This window comes from Pristiophorus japonicus, chromosome 1, assembly GCF_044704955.1.
Source record: "Pristiophorus japonicus isolate sPriJap1 chromosome 1, sPriJap1.hap1, whole genome shotgun sequence".
In the NCBI taxonomy this organism is placed as follows: domain Eukaryota; kingdom Metazoa; phylum Chordata; class Chondrichthyes; family Pristiophoridae; genus Pristiophorus; species Pristiophorus japonicus.
Window position 1 is genome coordinate 358626478 of NC_091977.1, and position 22374 is coordinate 358648851.

A 22374-nucleotide genomic window follows, 5' to 3' on the forward strand; every position below is an offset into this window, starting at 1 on the left:
AAAAAGGAGAGCGGTCGCCTCACGGTCTGCGGGGCACTGACCTACAGCCTCATGAAGAATCTTCTGGTTCCGGTGAAACCCACAGATAAGTTGTATGAGGATCTGTGTACACTGGTTCGGGAGCATCTTAACCCGAGGGAGAGCGTGCTGATGGCGAGGTACCGGTTTTACACGTGCCAGCGATCTGAAGGTCAGGAAGTGGCGAGCTATGTCACCGAGCTAAGGTGACTTGAAGGACAATGTGAGTTTGATGGCTACCTGGAGCAAATGCGCAGAGACTTCTTTGTACTGGGCATTGGCCACGAGATATTCCAATGAAAACTTTTGACTGCAGAGACACCGACCCTCAGTAAGGCCATTGCGATAGCTCAGGTGTTTATATCCACCAGTGATAACACCAAACAAATCTCTCAGCACACAAGTGCTAGCAATGTTCATAAATTAACTTGAACTGTGTTTGCGAGCAGAAATGTACACGGCAGAAACCACGAGTCTGCAACTGCCAGAAGGCCTTAGGTGACCCAGATGACTCAGAGTCCGCAACAAAGGATGAATGCAAGGCAATTCACACCTTGTTGGTGTTGTGGAGGCTTCCATTCAGCCTATTCATGCCGCTTCAAAGGGTATGTTTGAAAGAGCTGTGGAACAATGGGGCACCTCCAACAAGCTTGCAAACGAGCTGCAAGCTCTGCAAAACCTGCTAACTACCATGTGGCAGAGGAAGATCGGTCCATGGTGGATCAAAGCAATTTCGAGCCCCAGAGAGAGGAGGCAGATGCTGAAGTACATGGGGTGCACACATTTTTGACGAAATATCCACCTATAATGCTAAATGTAAAATTGAATGGCTTACCCGTAGCCATGGAACTGGACACTGGCGCTTGGCAATCCATCATGAGTAAAAAGATGTTTGAGAGACTGTGGTGCAACAAAACATTCAGACCAGCCCTGAGTCCTATCCACACAAACTAAGAACATACACAGTCCTGGGCAGCGCCATGGTCAAGGTCACCGACGAGGGCACGGTGCATGAACTGCCACTCTGGATTGCCCCAGGCGATGGCCCCACACTGCTTGGTAGGAGCTGGCTGGGCAAAATCCGCTGGAACTGGAATGACATCCGAGCACTATCACATGTCGATGAGGCCTCATGTACCCAGGTTCTTAACAAATTTCCTTCCCTTTTTGAGCCAGGCATTGAAAACTTTTCTGGGGCAATGATGTGGATCCACTTGATCCCAGAGCCACGGCCCATTCACCACAAGGCGCTGGCGGTACCTCACAGGATTAGGGAGAGAGTGGAAATCGAGCTGGACAGATTGCAACGCAAGGGCATCATCTCCCCAGTGGAATTCAGTGAGTGGGCCAGCCCGATTGTTCCAGTACTCAAGAGCGATGGCACGGTCAGGATTTGTGGCGATCATAAAGTAACTATTAATCCTTTCTCGCTACACGACCAATACCCGCTACCTAAGGCAGACGACCTATTTGCGACGCTGGCAGGAGGCAAGACGTTCACCAAGCTCGACCTGACGCAGGAGCTGGAGGAGTCTTCGAAGGGTCTCACTTGCATCAACACGCACAAGCGATTGTTCATCTACAACAGATGCCCGTTTGGCGTTCGGTTGGCTGAAGCGATCTTCCAGAGAAACATGGAGAACCTACTCAAGTCGTCCTGAAAGACCACACATGGTGGTCTTTCAGGATGACATATTGGTCACGGGTCGGGACACTGCCGAGCATCTACAAAACCTGGAGGAGGTCCTCCAGCGACTGGATTGCGTAGGGCTGCGGCTGAAGAGGTTGAAATGCGCCTTCATGGCAACAGAAGTGGAGTTTTTGGGGAGATAGCAGCGGATAGCATTCGGCCCACAGACACCAAGCCAGAGGCTATCAGGAATGCGCCCAGGCCACAGAACGTCACGGAGCTGCGGTCGTTCCTGGGACAACTATTTTGGTAACTTCCTACTGAGGTTAAGCACCCTTTTAGAGCCCCTACATGTGTTATTGCGCAAAGGTGAGAAATGGGTATTGGGAAAAAAACAAGTAATTGCTTTTGAGAAAGTCAGCAACATTTTATGCTCCAACAAGCTGCTTGTATTGGATAACTCATGTAAAAGACTTGTGGTAGCATGTGACTCGTCGTTGTACGGAGTCGGGTGTGTATTACAACAAGCGAACATTGCGGGGAAGTTGCAACCTGTCGCCTATGCTTCCAGGAGCTTGTCGAAGGCTGAGAGGGCCTACAGCATGATTGAGAAAGAGGCTTTAGCATGTGTGTTCGGGGTAAAGAAAATGCATCAGTACCTGTTTGGCCTCAAATTTGAGCTGGATACCGATCACAAGTCCCTCACATCCCTGTATGTTGAAAACAAGGGGATAAATACTAATGCCTCAGCCCACATACAAAGGTGGGCAGTTGAGCTATAAGCGTATAACTATACCATCCGCCACAGGCCAGGCACCGAGAATTGTGCGGTTGCTCTCAATCTGCTAATAATGCCTACCACGGGGGTGGAAATGGCACAGCCTGCAGACTTGTTGATGGTGGCGCAGCCCGCCGACTTGTTGATGGTCATGGAAGCGTTTGAAAATGATAAATCACCTGTCACGGCCCGCCAGATTAGGACTTGGACCAGCCAAGATCCTCTACTGTCCCGAGTAAAAAACTGTGTACTGCATGGGAGCTGGGCCAGGATCCCCGTTGAAATGCAAAAGCCAATCAAGCCATTCCAGCGGCGAAAGGACGAGCTGTCCATTCAGGCAGACTGCCTGTTGTGGGTAACCACGTAATGCTGCCAAAAAAGGGCAGGGAGACGTTCATCTCGGATCTCCACAGCACACACCCGAGTATAGTAATGATGAAAGCGATAGCAGATCCCACGTGTGGTGGCCCGGTATCGACTCTGACTTCGAGTCCTGTGTACGGCAATGCAGCGTATGTGCTCAGTTGAGCAACGCGCCCAAAGAGGCACCACTAAGTTTGTGGTCCTGGCCCTCCAAACCATGGTTGAGGATCCATGTCGACTATGTGGGCCCGTTTCTCGGTAAAACGTTCCTGGTGGTGGTGGATGCTTTTTCAAAATGGATTGAATGTGAAATAATGTTGGGAAGTACCGCCACCGCCACCATTGAAAGCCAGAGGTCCATGTTTGCCGCCCACGGCCTGCCTGACATACTGGTCAGTGACAACAGGTTATGTTTCACCAGTGCCGAATTTAAAGAATTCATGACCCGCAATGAGATCAAACATGTCACCTCGGCCCCATTTAAACCACCCTCCAATGGGCAGGCAGAGCGGGCAGTACAAACCATCAAACAGAGCCTTAAACGAGTCACAGAAGGCTCACTCCAAACCCGCCTGTCCCGAATACTGCTCAGCTACCGCACGAGACCCCACTCGCTCACAGGGGTGCCCCCGGCTGAGCTACTCATGAAAAGGACACTTAAAACCAGACTCTTGCTGGTTCACCCAACTTGCATGATCAGAGAGAGAGCAGGCGGCAGCAACAAAATGTAAATGATGGTCGCACCACTGTGTCATGGGAAAATGATCTGAATGACCCTCTATATATGTTAAACTATGGACATGGTCCCAAGTGGATCGCGGGCAAGGTGATAGCTAAAGAAGGGAATAGGGTGTTTATAGTCAAACTAGACAATGGATAAATTTGCAGAAAGCACCTGGACCAAACGAGGCTGCGGTTCACAGACTGCCCTAAAAAACCCACAGCTGACACCACCTTTTTTGAGCACACAACACACACCCAAAGAATCAATGACACCACCCCGGACCAAGAAATCGAACCCATCAGGCCCAGAAGCCCAGCAAGGCCAGGCTCACCGAGCTGCCCTGCAGGGCCAACAACACGCCAGCCCAGCGAGGGCACAGCCAACACACCAGAACAGACATTTGTACTGAGGCGGTCCACCAGGGAAAGAAAGGCTCCCGACTGCCTCACCTTGTAAATAGTTTTCACTTTGACTTTGGGGGGAGAGTGATGTTTTGTATGTAAAGCATGCACTCCCATGTTCCGCCACCAGGGAGCGCATCCGCTGAAGTCCCAATGGATCCCAGCATCCTTTGGGAGCACTGTATATAAGCCGGCCCCTGAGACCTGTTCCTCACTTTGGAGTTTCTTAATAAAGACTGAGGTCACTGTTACTTTAACCTCCCTGTGTGCAGCCTCATCTGTGTTCGGAACACAATAAATATGATCATGTCAGATCATGTAATTTCAGTACCCCATTGCTGCTTTCTCTCCATAACCCTTGATCCCGTTAGCTGTAAGGGCCACATCTAACTCCCTTTTGAATATATCTAATGAACTGGCCTCAACAACCTTCTGTGGTAGTGAATTCCACAGGTTCACAATTCTCTGAGCGAAGAAGTTTCTCCTCATCTCGGTCCTAAATGGCTTACCCCTTATCCTTCTACTGTGACCTCTGGTTCTGGACTTCCCCAACATCAGGAACATTCTTCCTGCGTCTCACCTGTCCAATCCCGTCAAAACTTTATATGTTTCTATGAGATTCTACCTCATTCTTCTAAATTCCAGTGAATATAAGCCTAGTCGATCCAGTCTTTCTTCATGTGTCAGTCCTGCCATCCCGGGAATCAGTCTGGTGAACCTTAGCTGCACTCCCTCAATAGCAAGAATGTCCTTCCTCAGATTAGGAGACCAAAACTGTACACAATATTCAAGGTGTGGCCTCACCAAGGCCCTGTACAACTGTAATAAGACTTCCCTGCTCCGATACTCAAATCCTCTCGCTATGAAGGCCAACATGCCATTTGCCTTCTTCACTGCCTGCTGTCGCTGCATGCCAACTTTTAATGACTGATGTACCATGACCCACAGGTCTCATTGCACCTCCCCTTTTCCTAATCTGTCACCGTTCAGATAATATTCTGCATTCCTGTTTTTGCCACCAAAGTGGATAACCTCACAATTATCTACGTTATACTGCATCTGCCATGCATTTGCCCACTCACCTAACCTGTCCAAGTCATCCTGCAGCCTCTTAGCATCCTCCTCACAGCTCACACTGCCACCCAGCTTAGTGTCATCTGCAAACTTGGAGATATTACATTCAATTCTTTCGTCTAAATCATTAATATATATTGCAAATAGCTGGGGTTCCAGTAGTGAACCTTGCGGTACCCCACTAGTCGCTGCCTGCCATTCTTAAAAGGACCCGTTTATTCCTACTCTTTGCTTCCTGTCTGCCAACCAGTCCTTTATCCACATCAATCCATTACCCCAATACCGTCTGCTTTAATTTTGCACACTAATTTCTTGTGTGGGACCTTGTCAAAAGCCTCTTGAAAGTCCAAATACACCACATCCACTGGTTCTCCCTTGTCCACTCTACTAGTTACATCCTCAAAAAATTCTAGAAGATTTGTCAAGCATGATTTCCGTATCATAAATCCATGCTGACTTGGACCGATCCTGTCACTCCTTCCAAATGCGCTGCTATTACGTCTTTAATAATTGATTCCAACATTTTCCCCACTACTGATGTCAGGCTAACCGGCCTATAATTCACTCTCCCTCCTTTTTTAAAAAGTGGGGTTACATTAGCTGCTCTCCAATCCATAGGAACTGATCCAGAGTTTATAGAATGTTGGAAAATGACTACTAACGCTTCCACTATTTCTAGGGCCACTTCCTTAAGTACTCTGGGATGCAGACTTTCAGGCCCTGGGGACTTATCGGCCTTCAATCCCATCAATTTCCCAAACACAATTTGCTGACTAATAAGGATTTCCTTCAGTTCCTCCTTCTCGCTAGATCCTCGGTCCCCTAGTTTTTCCGGAAGTTATGTGTGTCTTCCTTAGTGAAAACAGAACCAAAGTTTTTGTTCAATTGGTCTGCCATTTCTTTGTTCCCCATTATAAATTCACCTAATTCTGACTGCAAGGGACCTACATTTGTCTTCACTAATCTTTTTCTCTTCACATATCTATAGAAACTTTTGCAGTCAGTTTTTATGTTCCCTGCAAGCTTACTCTCATACTCTATTTCCCTCCTCCTAATTAAACCCTTTGTCCTCCTCTGCTGAATTTTAAATTTCTCCCAGTCCTCAGGTTTGCTACTGCTCTGGCCAATTTATATGCCTCTTCCTTGGATTTAACATTATCCCTAATTTCCCTTGTTAGCCACGGTTGAGCCACCTTCCCCGTTTTATTTTTACGCCAGACAGGGTTGTATAATTGTTGAAGTTCATCCATGTGACCTTTAAATGTCTGCCATTGCCTATTCACCGTCAACCCTTTAAATATAATTCGCCAATCTATCCTAGCCAATTCACTTCTCATACCATCAAAGTTATCTTTCTTAAAGTTCAGGACACTCTTCTATGAATTAACTATGTCACTCTCCATCTTAATAAAGAATTCTACCATATTATGGTCACTCTTCCCCAAGGGGCCTTGCACCACAAGATTGCTAATTAATCCTCTCTCATTACACAACACCCAGTCTAGGATTGCTAGCTCTCTAATTGGTTGCTCAACATATTGGTCTCAAAAACCATCCCTTATCCTTTATACTCTCCAGGAAATCCTGCTCCACCGTATTGCTACCAGTCTGGTTCGCCCAATCTATATGTAGATTAAAGTCACCCATGATAACTGCTGTACCCTTACTGCATGCATCCATAATTTCCTGTTTGATGCCCTCCCCAACCTCACTACTACGGTTTGGTGGGCTGAACACAACTCCCACTAGCGTTTTCTGCCCTTTGGTGTTCCGCAGCTCTACCCATCCAGATTCCACATCATCCAAGCTAATGTCCTTCCTTACTATTGCGTTAATTTCCTCTTTAACCAGCAACGCTGCCTCACCTCCTTTTCCTTTCTGTCTATCATTCCCTGAATATTGAATACCCCTGGATGTTGAGTTCCCAGCCTTGGTCACCCTGGAGCCATGTCTCCGTAATTCCAATTACATCTTATCCGTTAACAGCTATATGCGCAATTAATTCATCCACCTTATTACGAATGCTCCTCACATTGAGACACAGAGCCTTCAGGCTTGTTTTTTTAACACTCTTTGTCCTTTTAGAATTATGTTATAATGTGGCCCTTTTTGGTTTTTACCTTGGATTTTTATGACCTCCACTTTTCCTTATCTCCTTTCTACTTTCTGCCCCCATTTTACTTCCCTCTGTCTCCCCGCAAAGGTTCCCATCCCCATACCCTATTAGTTTAAACCCTCCACAACAGCACTAGCAAACACTCCCCCTAAGACATTGATTCTGGTCCTGCCCATGTGCAGACCATCCAGTTTGTACATGTCCCACCTCCCCCAGAACAGGTTCCAATGTCCCAGGAAATTGAATCCCTCCCTCTTGCACCATTCCTTAAGCCACTTATTAATCTCAACTCTCCTGCTATTTCTACTCTGACTAGCATGTGACACTGGTAGCAATGCTGAGATTACTACCTTTGAGGTCTTACTTTTTAATTTAACTCCTAGCTCCCTAAATTCAGTTTGTAGGACCTCATCGCGTTTTTTACCTATATCTTTGGTATCTATTTGCCCCACGACATCTGGCTGTTCACCCTCCCCTCCAGAAAGTCCTGCAGCCACTCTGAGACATCCTTGACCCTTGCACCAGGGAGGCAACATACAATCCTGGAGTCTCGATTGCGACTGCAGAAACGCCTATCTATTCCCCTTACAATAGAATCCCCTACTAATGTAGCTCTCCCACTTTTTTTCTTGTCCTCCTATGCTGCACAGCCACCCATGGTGCCTGAACTTGGCTTCTGCTGCCTTCCCCTGAAGATCCATCTCCCTCAACAGTATCCAAAACGGTATATTTGTTTTGCCGGGAGATAACCGCAGCGGACCCCTGCACTACCTTCCTTCCACTGCTCTTCCTGCTGGTCATCCATTCCCTATCTGCCTGTGTAACCTTTACCTGCGGTGTGACCAACTCACTCAACGTGCTATTCATGACATCCTCAGCATCGTGGATGCTCCAGAGTGAATCCATGCACAGCTCCAGTGCTGCAATGCGGTCTGTCAGGAGCTGTCCCTGACACACGTAGTAGTCAGGAAGTGTCCCTGACTTCCCATATAGCACAGGAGGAGCATGACATGGGTCTGGGCTCTCCTGCCATGACTTACCCCTTAAATTAACTTAATTTGGCAACAATGCCAAAGGCTTCACTGATAAGGAAAAGAAAAAAGGTAAAGAAAAAGAAAAACTCCTCACGAATCAACCAGCCAATCACTTACCCGCTTGGCTGTGATGTCATACTTTGATTTCTTTTTACTTCTATGTTTTACCTTCGGCCTCGATCTCCCGGAGTGTGTTGCTCCTTCAACTTCCTGCGCCCTTTTATCAGGGCCTCGATCTCCCGGTGTGTGTTGCTCCTCTGACTCCCCGCACCCTTTTACCAGGGCCTCGATCTCCCGGCATGTTGTTGGCACTTTTAAAATGGCCTTACTACTTTTACCCCAATCAACTTCCTTGCATGGAACCACGTGTCATTGCTCCATTAGCGCTGCACCTCGTGATTTGGACGCCATCTTTTCCCTGTCCATAATGTCGACTGCCGCGATCATCTTTCCCAGGGATTCTGTCACTGAAGCTGGGAAGGCACCCTCGGATTCAATCTTCCTCCCCAGGAGTCCTGCCACTGAAACCGGGGAGGTGCGTTCGGGTCGTCTCGGCCGGATCATCGCCTCGCAGTAGTGATGAATGGTCTGTGCCTCTGGGGCTGTGTGGATCTGCTCTCCGGTGCCTGGTCCAAACGAAGGTGGGGGCTTGCTCTGCCTCTGAGCATGGGAGACGTCGATCGCTGGAGGGATGAAGTCTTCCCAGTTCCAATGAATCCTCCCCATCCATCTTCTTCCAAGTAGCATTGATCCATCACCTGAAGCAATCCACAATAGTAAATTGTGCACCACGCCATAATGGGATACGCTTACATCCGCACTACCAACAACTGATATCAATTCCTTTGTATAGTTGCGCAGCTTTGCCTGAACTGGGACCAGCTTGGGTCGTTCAGCTTTATCATTCCATAGCCTCTCAAAGGCTTCCTGGCTCATTACTGACAGACTCGCCCCCGTGTCCACTTCCATGAAGACTGGACTTATCTTGACTTCCATTATCACTGGAAGACAATCTGTGGAGCAGGTATATATTCCATACACTTCATCCTGGGACTGAGCTGCCACTCAAGCCATCTCCTCGTAATCCACGCTGGATTCACAGCCATCTGCTGACTCCTCTTCCCCGTGGTGAATCACAGCCCTTTTGCACATTTGCTGGAGGTGGCCCTTTGTGCTGCAGCCTTGCACACATAGTCTCTGAACTGACACTGATAAGCCCTGTGATTACCTCCGCAATGCCAGCATGGTGTTACTCGACTTACGTTTGCACCCCTCGGTGGACTCTAAGTTAAAGGACTCGGGGGGCCTCTACGCTCTGCCCTGGGCAGATTCACGTTCAACAGTTCTGCCTGTGAAAGGCGCCATTCTATTTACAGTACTTGCTGGGTTTGAGTCCTGACAGTGAGTCATCATCTGCTTGGAGCTGCAGCTTGAGGTCATGAACACCTGGCTGATGTTGATGGCCTTCTGCAGAGTAACGGTGGTTTCGGCAGACAGAAGCCCAATAAGAAGGGCCTCATGGCTGATGCCAATTACGAAAACGTCCCGCAACGCATTGGCGAGGGATGCACCGAATTCACACGGTCATGCCAGCCACCTGAGGTCAGAACCATACTTCGTGATTTCCTGGCCCTCGGGGCGGCAATGTGTATAAAATCGATTCCTAGCCGTGAGGATGCTCTCCTTCAATTTGAGTTGATCTCGAATTAACACTTTCAACTCCTCATATGACTTGGTCGTTGTTTTCTCTGGTGCAAACAAGTCCCTGACGAGGCCATAGGCCGCGGGCCCACAACTGGTCAACAGCATAGCTCTGTTTATCTGCCAGCGTGGCCGGATCATCGCCTACCAGGTCGTTTGCTACGAAATATTGGTTGAACCGCTCCATAAAGGCTTCCCAGTCTTCACCCTCTGAGAACTTTTCTAATGCACCAACGTTAGTCATTTTTGCGTGGAAGTTCGTAATCTCGTCGCCAGTTGTTATGTCTTTAATACTGTTATGAATGACTCCATGAGGTCTAGTATTGTACTTGAGCTGTTGTGCCTTAGTTCCATTTATTGTATCTCCAGAGTGAGGCACAAGCATGGTGGGCAGCCTTTTTACTGGGCCCTGGAAACCTATGCAGGTGACCCTCAGGTCTCCCACCGCAGTGCCCTTTGGTGGCACACTTTATGTAACGATACAGTTAGTATACATGGTCTACATACATGACAGGCACCATGGTACAGGAGGCCATTCAAGCAGGGGGAGTGAAAAGTAATGTTCTAGTGGTAGGAACAATATACTGTTCTCTGTAGCCGCAACTGGGAGTTCCGAAGGATGTGTTGCCTGCCAGCTGAGCTCAGAGTTATGGAGCTGGAGTCTGAGGTGCAAATGTTGCGGGGCATCAGGGTTAAGAATATCTTCTCCTGGCTGGAGAAGAATTTGGAGTAGGAGGGGGAGGATCCAGTTGTCATGGTCCACGTAGGAACCAACAACATAGGTAACACTAGGAAGGAAGTTCTGCTGAGAGCATTTGAGGAGCTCGGTTCCAAATTAAAATTCAGAACCTCAAAGGTAATAATCTCTGTATTGTTACCTAAGGCATGCGCAAATTGACATAGGGACAAGCAGATCAGAGAGTTAAATGCGTGGCTCAAAGAATGATGTGGGAGGCAGGGGTTTCCATTCATGGGGTACTGGTATCAGTACTGGGGAAAGAGAGAGCTGTTCTGTCTCCACTTAAACCAGTGTCCTGGTGAACCGAATAACGAGGACGATAGATAGGGTTTTAAACTAAAAGGCGGGGAGGGGTCAGGTGAAGGGAAATTTAGAAATCTAAAGAGAAAAGTCAAGGCAACGGAGCAGTGCAGCGATTTGGGTAAAGATAAGCAGAGTGTGACAGGAAGGGACAGAGAGTTTAATAGTAATCGTACATCAGTGAATAATGTGGATGCAGGGAATAATGATTAACAGTTAAAATTAAAGGCTCTTTGTCTGAAAGCACAAAGCATTCATAACAAGAGATCTATAAGAAATTAAATAAGCTTAAATATAAATGAAACAGGATAGGACAGAATAAACTAAGGGAGGACATAAATGGCTAGGGAATAAATACAGTTATAGAACATGAGTGTAAAAAGATGGTTAAAAATAAAGTGAGAGGAACTGCTATTAAAAATGAGTTAAACTCTCTGTACAGCAATGTACATAGTGTCTGTAGTAAAACAGTAGAACTGGAGGTGAGGAACCAGATACAGTAAGGATTACTGAGACATTGCTGCAGAAAAATCAGATCTGGGAATTAAACATTTATGGGTATAACATATTTAGAAAAAATAAAGAGGGAAAAAGGGGAGGTGGAGTAGCTGTACTTACTAGGGATACCATAATAGTAGTAGAAAAAAGTGTCACGGCTGTCAGTATGACAGAAATAAAATCCATGTGGATAGGGATAAATTATAATAAAGGATCACTCATATTAATAGGGGTTGTCGACAGATTACCTAATAGTAGAAAGGAGGTGGAGGAAGAAATACATTAACAAATTAGGGAAAGGAGTAAAAAGGATAAAATAGTAATCATGAGGGATTTCAATACCCTGAAATTATTTGGCCAGAAGAGGTAGGGAAAGGGGATAAGGGAATAGAGTTCCGACAATGTGTACAGGACTGCTTTCTAACCCAATATATAAGAATCCCAACAGGGGAGGATTCACTACTGGCTCTAGCAATAGGGAATGAACCAGAGCAGATAAGAAAAGTAAGAGTAGGGAAAGATCGAGGCAATAGTGACCATAATATAATATGCTTTAAGATAATAATTGAGAAGGACAAAGTATAACAAAGACCAGGGTAATAGATTGGAGAAAGGGCAATTTTGAAGGACTGGGAATAAAACTTGGGAAGATAAAATGGACAACAATATTGGCAAACAATGATTTAGAACAGCAATGGGAAACATTTAAAGCGGTGTTCAGCAGAGTCAAGGAAAAATATATTCCACTAAAAAACAAGAACAAACTAAATACTAATGAGACACCATGGATGAATAGACATAAGGATAACATTGAGAGTAAGGAAAGAGGCATACACTAAGTACATGGACAGCAGGGGAGAATTCTAAGAGGTTAGGAGAGAAGTAAAAAATACACAATTAGGAAGGCAAAGCAGAATAATGAAATTAAAATATCAAAGAATATAAAAAAAATAGTGCAATATTCTACAGGCACATAAATAAAAAAAGGAAAGACGGGATGGGAATAGGGCCACGAAGGGATGGTCAGGATAATAGGCAGCGAGAGAAAAATGATAAAATATGAAATAATTATTTTGCTTCAGTATTTACCAGGGAGATAGATCAGGTGTACATTATTGTATTCCTAACGCAGATGAGGCTGCACACAGGGAAGTTAAAGTAACAGTGACCTCAGTCTTTATTAGGACACTCCAGAGTGAGGAACAGGCCTCAGGGGCCGGCTTATATACAGTGCTCCCAAGGGATGCTGGGATCCCTTGGGACTTCAGTGGATGCGCTCCCTGGTGGTGGAAAATGGTAGTGCATGCTTTACAGATACACAACATAACTCCCCCCACAAAGTCAAAGTGAAAACTATTTACAAGGTGAGGCGGTCGGGAGCCTTTCTTTCCCTGGTGGACCACCTCGGTACAAATGTCTGTTCTGGTGTGTTGGCTGTGCCCTTGCTGGGCTGGCATGTTGTTGGCACTGCAGGGCTGCTGGGTGAGCCTGGCCTTGCTGGGCTGCTGGGCGTGATGGGTTCAATTTCCTGGTCTGGGGTGGTGTCATTGATCCTTTGGGTGTGTGTTGTGGGTTGTTCAGGGCAGTCTGTAAACTGCAGCCTCGTTTGGTCCAAGTGCTTTCTACAAATTTGTCCATTGTCTCGTTTGACTACAAACACCTTACTCCCTTCTTTAGCTATCACCGTGCCCGCAATCCACTTGGGACTATGTCCATAGTTTAGCACATAAACAGAGTTATTCAGATCAATTTCCCGTGACACAGTGGCGCGACCATCGTTTACATTTTGTTACTGCTGCCTGCTCTCTACCTGATCATGCAGGTTGGTGTGAACCAGCGAGAGTCTGGTTTTAAGTGTCCTTTTCATGAGTAGCTCATCCGGGGGCATCCCTGTCAGGGAGTGGGGTCTCGTGTGGTAGCTGAGCAGTACTCAGGACAGGCGGGTTTGGAGTGAGCCTTCAGTTTAAAGCTCTGTTTGATGGTTTGTACTGCCCGCTCTGCCTGCCCATTGGAGGCTGGTTTAAACGGGGCCGAGGTGACATGTTTGATCCAATTGCGGGTCATGAATTTTTTAATTCTGCACTGGTGAAACATGGCCCGTTGTCATTGACTAGTATGTCAGGCAGGCCGTGGGTGGCAAACATGGCCCTCAGGCTTTCAATGGTGGCAGTGGCGGTGCTTCCTGACATTATTTCACATTCAATCCATTTTGAAAAAGCATCCACCACCACCAGGAACATTTTACTGAGAAACGGGCCAGCATAGTCGACGTGGATCCTCGACCACGGTCTGGAGGGCCAGGACCACAAACTTAGTGGTGCCTCTCTGGGCGTGTTGCTCAACTGAGCACATACTCTGCATTGCCGTACACAGGACTCTAAGTCAGAGTCGATACCGGGCCAGCACATGTGGGATCTGGCTATGGCTTTCATCATTACTATATCCGGGTGTGTGCTTTGGAGATCCGAGATGAACATCTCCCTGCCCTTTTTGGGTAGCACTAAGCGGTTACCCCACAACAGGCAGTTTGCCTGAATGGACAGCTCATCCTTTCGCCGCTGGAATGGCTTGATTAGCTCTTGCATTTCAACGGCGATGCTGGCCCAGCTCCCATGCAGTGCACAGTTTTTTTACTAGGGAGAGCAGAGGATCTTGGCTGATATAAGTACTAATCTGGCGGGCCATGACAGGTGATTTATCATTTTCAAACGCTTCCATGACCATCAACAAGTCTGCGGGCTGCGCCACCATCAACAAGTTTGCAGGCTGTGCCATTTCCACCCCCTGGTGGGCAATGGTAGCCGACTGAGAGCATCCGCACAGTTCTCGGTGCCTGAGGCGGATGGGATAGTTATACGCTGATAGTGCGAGTGCCCATCTTTGTATGCGGGCTGAGGCATTAGTATTTATCCCCTTGTTTTTAGCGAACAGGGATATGAGGGGCTTGTGATCAGTTTCCAGCTCAAATTTGAGGCCAAACAGGTACTGATGCATTTTCTTTATCCTGACCACGCACGCTAATGCCTCTTTCTCAATCATGCTATAGGCCCTCTCAGCCTTAGACAAGCTCCTGGAGGCATAGGCGACAGGTTGCAACTTCCCCGCAACATTAGCTTGTTGTAATACACACCCGACTCTGTACGACGACGCATCACATGCTAGCGCAAGTCTTTTACACAGGTTATACAATACAAGCAGCTTGTTGGAGCATAAAATGTTTCTGGTTTTCTCAAAAGCAATGACTTGTTTTTTCTTCCATACCCATTTCTCACCTATACGCAATAATACATGTAGGGGCTCGAAGAGGGTGCTTAACCCCTGTAGGAAGTTACCAAAATAGTTGAGGAATCCCAGGAACGACTGCATCTCCGTGACGTTCTGTGGCCTGGTGCGTTCCTGATAGCCTCTGTTTTGGCATCTGTGGGCCGAATGCTGTCCGCCGCGATCTTTCTCCCCAAAAACTCCACTTCAGTTGTCATGAAGATGCATTTCGACCTCTTCAGCCGCAGCCCTACGCGATCCATTCGCTGGAGGACCTCCTCCAGGTTTTGTAGGTGTTCGGCGGTGTCCTGACCCGTGACCAATATGTTGTCCTGAAAAACCACCGTGCGTGGTACCGACTTGAGTAGGCTCTCCATGTTTACCTGGAAGATCACTGCAGCCGACCAAATTCCAAACGGGCATCGATTGTCGATGAACAGTCCCTTGTGCGTGTTGATGCAGGTGAGGCCCTTCGAAGACTCCTCCAGTTCCTGCGTCATGTAGGCCGAAGTCAGGTCAAATTTGGTGAAAGTCTTGCCTCCTGCCAACGTCGCAAATAGGTCGTCGGCCTTAGGTAGCGGGTATTGGTCTTGTAGCGAGAAACGACTAATAGTTACTTTATAATCACCGCAAATCCTGACCGTGCCATCACTTTTGAGTACTGGAACAATTGGGTTGGCCCACTCGCTGAATTCCACTGGGGAGATGATGCCCTCGGGTTGCAGCCTGTCCAGCTCGATTTTCACTCTGGGTGGTACCTCTGGGACCAAGTGGATCCGCACATTTGCCCCGGAAAAGTTTCCAATGCCTGGCTCAAAAAGGGAAGGAAATTTGTTAAGAACCTGGGTACATGAGGCCTCATCGACATGTGATAGTGCTCAGATGTCATCCCAATTCCAGCAGATTTTGCCCAGCCAGCTCCTTCCAAGCAGTGTGGGGCCGTCGCCCGGGACAATCCAGAGTGGCAGTTTGCGCACTGTGCCCTCGTAGGTGACCTTGACCATGGCGCTGCCCAGGACAGTGATGAGCTCTTTGGTGTACGTTCTCAGTTTCGTGTGGATGGGGCTCAGGGCTGATCTGAGTGCCTTGTTGCACCACAGTCTCTCAAACATCTTTTACTCATGATGGATTGGCTAGCGCCAGTGTCCAGTTCTATGGCTATAGGTAAGCCATTCAATTTTACATTTCGCATTAAGGTGGACATTTTGTCGAAAATGTGTGCACCCCGTGTACTTCAGCATCTGCCTCCTCTCTCTGAGGCTCAAAATAGCTTTGATCCACCATGGACCGATCATCCTCTGCCACGTGGTGGTTAGCAAGTTTTGCAGAGCTTGCAGCTCATCTGCAAGCTGTTGTAGGTGCCCCGTTGTTCCACAGCTCTTGCAAACATACCCTTTGAAACGGCATGAATAGGCTGAATGGAAGCCTCCACAACACCAACAAGGTGTGAATTGCCTTGCATTCATCCTTTGTTGCGGACTCTGAGTCACCTGGGTCACCTGAGGCCTGCTGGCAGTTGCAGACTCGTAGTTTCTGCCCTGTACATTCCTGCTCACAAACACAGTTCCAGTTAATTTATGAACATTGCTAGCACTTGTGTGCTGAGAGATTTGTTTGCTGTTATCACTGGTGGACATAAACACCTGTGCTATCGCAATGGCCTTACTGAGGGACGCTGTCTCTACAGTCAAAAGTTTTCATCGGAATATCTCGTGGCCAATGCCCAGTACAAAGAAGTCTCTGCGCATTTGCTCCAGGTAGCCATCAAACTCACATTATCCTGCAAGTCGCCTTAGCTCGGCGACGTAGCTCGCCACTTCCTGACCTTCAGATCGCTGGCACGTGTAGAGCCGATACCTCGCCATCAGCATGCTCTCCCTCAGGTTAAGATGCTCCAGAACCAATGTACACAGCTCCTCATACGACTTATCTGTGGGTTTCACTGGAGCCAGAAGATTCTTCATGAGGCTGTAGGTCAGTGCCCCGCAGACTGTGAGGAGGACCGCTCTCCTTTTTGCAGCGCTTCCTTCTCCGTCCAGCTCGTTGGCTGCAAAATACTGGTCTAGCCGTTCGACATAGGCTTCCCAGTCCTCACCCTCTGAGAACTTCTCCAGGATGCCCACAGTTTGCTGCATCTTTGCATTGGATTTGTATTCTCGTCGCCAGTTATTGTGTTCCTAACACAGATGAGACTGCACACAGGGAGGTTAAAGTAACAGTGACCTCAGTCTTTATTAAGACACTCCAGAGTGAGGAACAGGCCTTAGTGGCCGGCTTATATACAGTGCTCCCAAGGGATGCTGGGATCCCTCGGGACTTCAGGGGATGCGCTCCCTGGTGGCGGAACATGGGAGTGCATGCTTTACAGATGCACAACATACATGACATCAGAAAATTTGATTAGAAATGATATAACTTGATTTAAAATAAAAGAGGAGAAATATTAAACGAATCGAAGGCAAAGGGGCCGAAATTCAGCCTCCCAAAATTGCCTCTACCATTGGAAAGTGGCGGCCACGCAACAGAGTCGAATCGCTGGTGAATTGTAGTTGAATGGCCGCCACTTGCGAAAATCTCCTAGGTGCTTTTTCCGGCAGCCCCTACTTCCGTCCCACTGCTGCTGACCCCTCCTAAGTGCATCATCAAAGTGCACACCGCCGATCACCCGTACCTCAATCCAAATTCAGCTAAAAGGAATTTTGAGCTGCCGAGCGGTGCCCCCAACAGTTTTTTCTGTTGGTGCACCGTGCTCGCTGTGGGTGTGACATGGCTGTGCGGTGGACATTTAAGGGGAGGGCACACTGCAGGGGCCGGCATTTTTTTATTGTCGGCCGACTGTTCGGTCGGCCCGACAATTATGCCCCTGGGTTCGGCCAGGCCACCAACAAGCAGACTGGCACCCCCTCTTGGGTGCCAGGCTGCTGGCCTGACTGAAACCCTCCCTGGTGGCCAAGTGGGCATAACTGAAATAATTGCAGAGCTCGCAGCGGCTCTCCCCTTTAAGTGAGGGGGCGAGGCGTGGTGACGCACAAGCATCATGACATCATCAGCGATACGCTGATGACTGACAGGGGCGGAGACTACGTATCGCCTCTAATTCCGCCCCTCTAGTGTGCTCACTGCGCACTACTGCCTCCATTATGACTGATTTCCGGTCTGCTCGGAAAAAAAATGACAAAGAGCTGAATTTCACGCGGCGGAGAAAACACATCATGCGTGGTAGGTGCAACCCATTTTGGGCGGACATGAATTTCTACCCCAAAAAGGATAAAATCCCTGGTCGGGACAGATTATGGACTAAAATTTCTGTTGTCGGTGAACATGGTAGTTTTATGCCAAAATTACCGTTTTCGCTGCGCTACCATTTTTAGGCCTAAATTTCGGCCTTTACTTCTGGGCATGTCAGTAAAGTTGGCGTTGCATGAGGATTCATTGCAACCCGTGAGTTTCGGCAACTTCACTTCACGGCTGGTAGCGCTGCGAAAGAGACCTTGGGAGGAGGAAAAAAAACAAGAAAAAAAAGAAATCGCAAAATACATTCAAAAAACATTCATAAAACATTCACAAAACCCTTCCCTACTAAATCGCTGAAAAATAATTGAAAAATAAAAATGTAACTTACCTTTTTTGCAGATCTTCATATTTACCACTGCTGGCCGGGCTGGGCATCGCCACGGAGAGTGCCGAAAGAACGACGGTAATGGCGTGCACGTCATTTCACATCGACGCAGCTCTCCCCGGCGGTATGTGGAAACGCCACCGCAAAAAAGTGCCCGCAGATGCCGCCAACCAAGTTTTTGACGCGGAGGTTCAAATCGCGGCGAAAACCCGGTTGCAAAGTTGCCGAAATTCTAGCCTATAATCTGCACATTTTAAAGGAATCTAGGGAAGAGATAGCAGAGGCACTATTACACATATTTAAAAAGGTGTAATGCCAGAGGACTGGTGGATAGCTAATGTAATACCCATATTTAAGAAGGGAGAAAGAACATGTCCAGGGAACTATAGAACAGTTAACTTAACATCGGTGGTAGGAAAGATAATGGAATCCCTACAAAAGGAAAAAAATAGAAGAACATCTGGAAATCAAAACCATAATAATGAATAGTCAACATGGATTTCAAAAGGGAAAGGTTTGCTTGACCAACCTCATTGAATTCTTTGAAGAGGTAACTGAGAGAGTGGACAAGGTTAATGTAATAGATGTAATTTATCTAGATTTTCAAACGGCCTTCGACAAGTTCCCACGTAAAAGACTAATGAATAAAGTCAGAGAATGTGGAATCAGAGAAAAATTAGCAGAATGGATAGCAGGGAGTAAGGATAAAAGGGTAGCTATTCAGAGTGGCAGAAGGTGGAAAGTGGGGTTCCACAAGGATCAATCCTGGGGTTGTTCACACCTGATCCTCCTGGCCCACAAGCAATCCTGTAAAAGGCACTTACCTGATGGATCCAGCCCTTCTCTCCTTTCTTCTGCTGCTGGGTTTCCCGAACCTTGGCAAACCATTCCCACAGGCATTAAAAGTAAAACTGTGGTAACATTTTAGACACGCAGCCTCATTCAAATATTTAAAGGATGGAGAGTACGTTAGTTGCACCCCCCCCACCCCCCCACCCCCCTACCCCAACGCGCCTCCGTTAAAACCAGAATTGGGGTTTGATTTCAGATTTTTTCATTTTTAACCACCCCCATTGACCCTCTCCCGCTCGACCTGGAGGGGTTAAAATTTTTCTTCTCGCATTTAATGGGAGGTACAGAAAATATTTTCATGAGGAAATATTAGAATAGTTCAGAGTGAATGATCCTACTCCAAAGAAGTCGTGGTAAATTTTGTCTTTCGGCCAGGATGTGAAGTATCACCTGGCTAGAGTGCAGAAAGGAAAGGTTGGCGAGGAGGACCACGTACCCCTCACACAACCTGCTGCATTTTCCTTCCGTGCTATTCGGTACAAGGAAAATCTGGGCTGGTTCTGTGAGTGCGTAAGGTTTTCCCTTCCAGACTTTCCGATCTGCCCTCACTCAGACGGAGAAGACAAAAATTGATCTGCTGAACTTGGCAACAGATACATCGATACAATCCATGAGATGTACTGGTTAACCGACGGGAGGAGTGCACTGGTTGACTGCCCGTTCCAGTGTGAGAAGAGGCCATCACTATTTTGAGGTCCCAGCCACAATTAAAACTTGCAGACGCATTGTGGGGTGCCAATCAGCTGTGCTGGTGCAGCTTGCTTGATTGATGCCTCGATATTGGGCCTGGGCAGCTGTCAGACAGGTTAGTTACAGGTTGCCTGTCACGACCACGGAGTGTGGTGGTCCCGGACAGCATTGACCCAGATGATTTTTTGTGGGCCCTGGAAAAGCAGTGGTTGTCATCCGGGGCCAACAAAAATAATTCAATACTTACCTTTAGATGGTTTCTTTGGTTCCATCGCCCGTGGAACCGATCGGAGCTCGCCGTTTCATTTGTGTTAATAAACAGAAATGTTACCGACCCCACTTTAAGGTCATTAACGTCAGGCGAAGGCAGTCAAATTTGACCCCGATATATTTTAGTGACCACATGATTGCACCTCAAGTGTATAGGCAGATACATTTCTGTTATGTCACAGAATTGGGATCAAAGAAGGCAAACCTTCTTATAATTTGCCGACAGAAACAAAAACATTCCAGAGAATGATTTAAATGCAAGTCTACATAGAATTTACAGCACAGAAACAGGCCATTCAACCCAATAGGTCTATGCCAGTTTATGCTCCACATGACCCACCTCCCACCCGACTTCATCTAACCCTATCAACATAACCTTCTATTCCTGTTTCCCTCATAAACTTATTGGGTTTCCCCTTAAATGCACCTATGTTATTCACTTCAACTATTTCATGTAGTAACGAGTTTGCCAATCTAACCACAATACCATGTGCGTACATACCCTTCCCCACTGCAACTGTCATTATAAAAGATAAGCTAATTAATCCAGTTCTCTTTTTACCATCAACCAAGTGTTTATTGTAAACAGAATACTTGTTAGTCCCTATTAGATATGGAATTTATTCTGCTTATTAAAGGACCGATACACCTCACTGGCTCTTTTGCCACTTGTAAGTTATTTAGATCCCCTCACTCTTACCATGAATTTTATAATCAGTAATATCTAGTCTAAGTACCATTTATTTTTAAAAGCGAGCCAAGTTTATACAATGAAGAGTTAGAAATGACTTTCTGTCACTAGATGTTGACAGTGAGGTTTAGCATGATGTACTGTGAAGAAGACATCTAGTGGTAAAATACAAGTACTGCACAAAGCCAAAACAGTTTCATTACTGTTCAAATGGAGATATGGTAATTTTACAATCAGTCTTTAATTCCTCTCCCAACTCAAATAAGGGTGTATGATTTTGATAATGTTTAGGTTAGCTGATGTGTTAAAGACAAGTTGGTTCTCTGTTCTTTAGTCAGTGAAGAAAATTATTCATTTTTGCAGAGACAACTTCAATAGGACAGAGTTGAAGACCGAGATGAGGAGAAACTTCTTCACTCAGAGAATTGTGAACCTGTGGAATTCTCTACTACAGAAAGTTGTTGAGGCCAGTTCATTAGATATATTCAAAAGGGAGTTAGATGTGGCCCTTATGGCTAAAGGGATCAAGGGGTATGGAGGGAAAGCAGGAATGGGATACTGAAGTTGCATGATCATACCATGATCTTATTGAATGGTGGTGCAGGTTCGAAGGGCCGAATGGCCTACTCCTGCACCTATTTTTTATGTTTCTATGTTTCTAATATTTCAAAAAAAAAATCACGTGTAGTCATGGCCAATCTAATTCTGCTTTTATATTAGATTAATATAAGTAAAATAAATTCATTGGTTCAGTTTAATGGCCCAGAATTTGCTAGAGCAGGGCATCTCATGTTGTGTCCTATGAGATAGACATGTGCTTGCACCCTTCAGCTTAAATTTTCTTTTGTCCTGTAAGTTGCTGGAAGTGTGAGCTGATAACGGTGCAGCAAGGTAAACAGAGCATCTGGGACTAAAGTGGGTGAATTCAATGTTAAATCAGGTACAGAAAGATAAATAAAGTGAGGGAAAGAAAGATTGGATAAAGTTTCTAATTTGCATCCATTAACACATTTGTGTGGCACAGTTTTGCTTCTTATCAAAGCAATCATTTCAGAATTTTCAGTTTGGTTTAGGTTGGAACCTCTGAGAGGAGGTCCAAACCTGTAACCAAACCCACGTTCAGCTTACTATTGAACATTCTAAGCTTGCTGCCACATAGTTCTCTACAAATTTGCTTTATGTGCTTAATTTGCACCGTTCCTTCCCTTGTCTCCTGAAGGCACTGACACTTGCTGGAATACTTGTCTATCGACATAGGCAGTTGTCCAAGTGGCTGCTTTTATTGTGGCCTGAGACAGTGTATATTGACAAGCTACTAGACAACAGTGATCAGCATAGCTGAGCCTGATTTTATCCTCACACAATGTCCATGCATGCATAACTTTCACCAGCAGTCACTGGGTCGCAATCAAGAGCAGGAAACCTTCCCTAACTGAGGGAAATAGGATAATTGCAGTGTTCCGAACACTGCCCTGACTATGATCAACTAAGTCAACACCAATGCACAATCAGATGGGATCTTCATGGTCTGTATGGCTCAGCCACTCATTGCATGAACTCTAACCATTGAGAGAGCAGTTGAAATGTTCAATCAGTGACATAGAAACATAGAAAC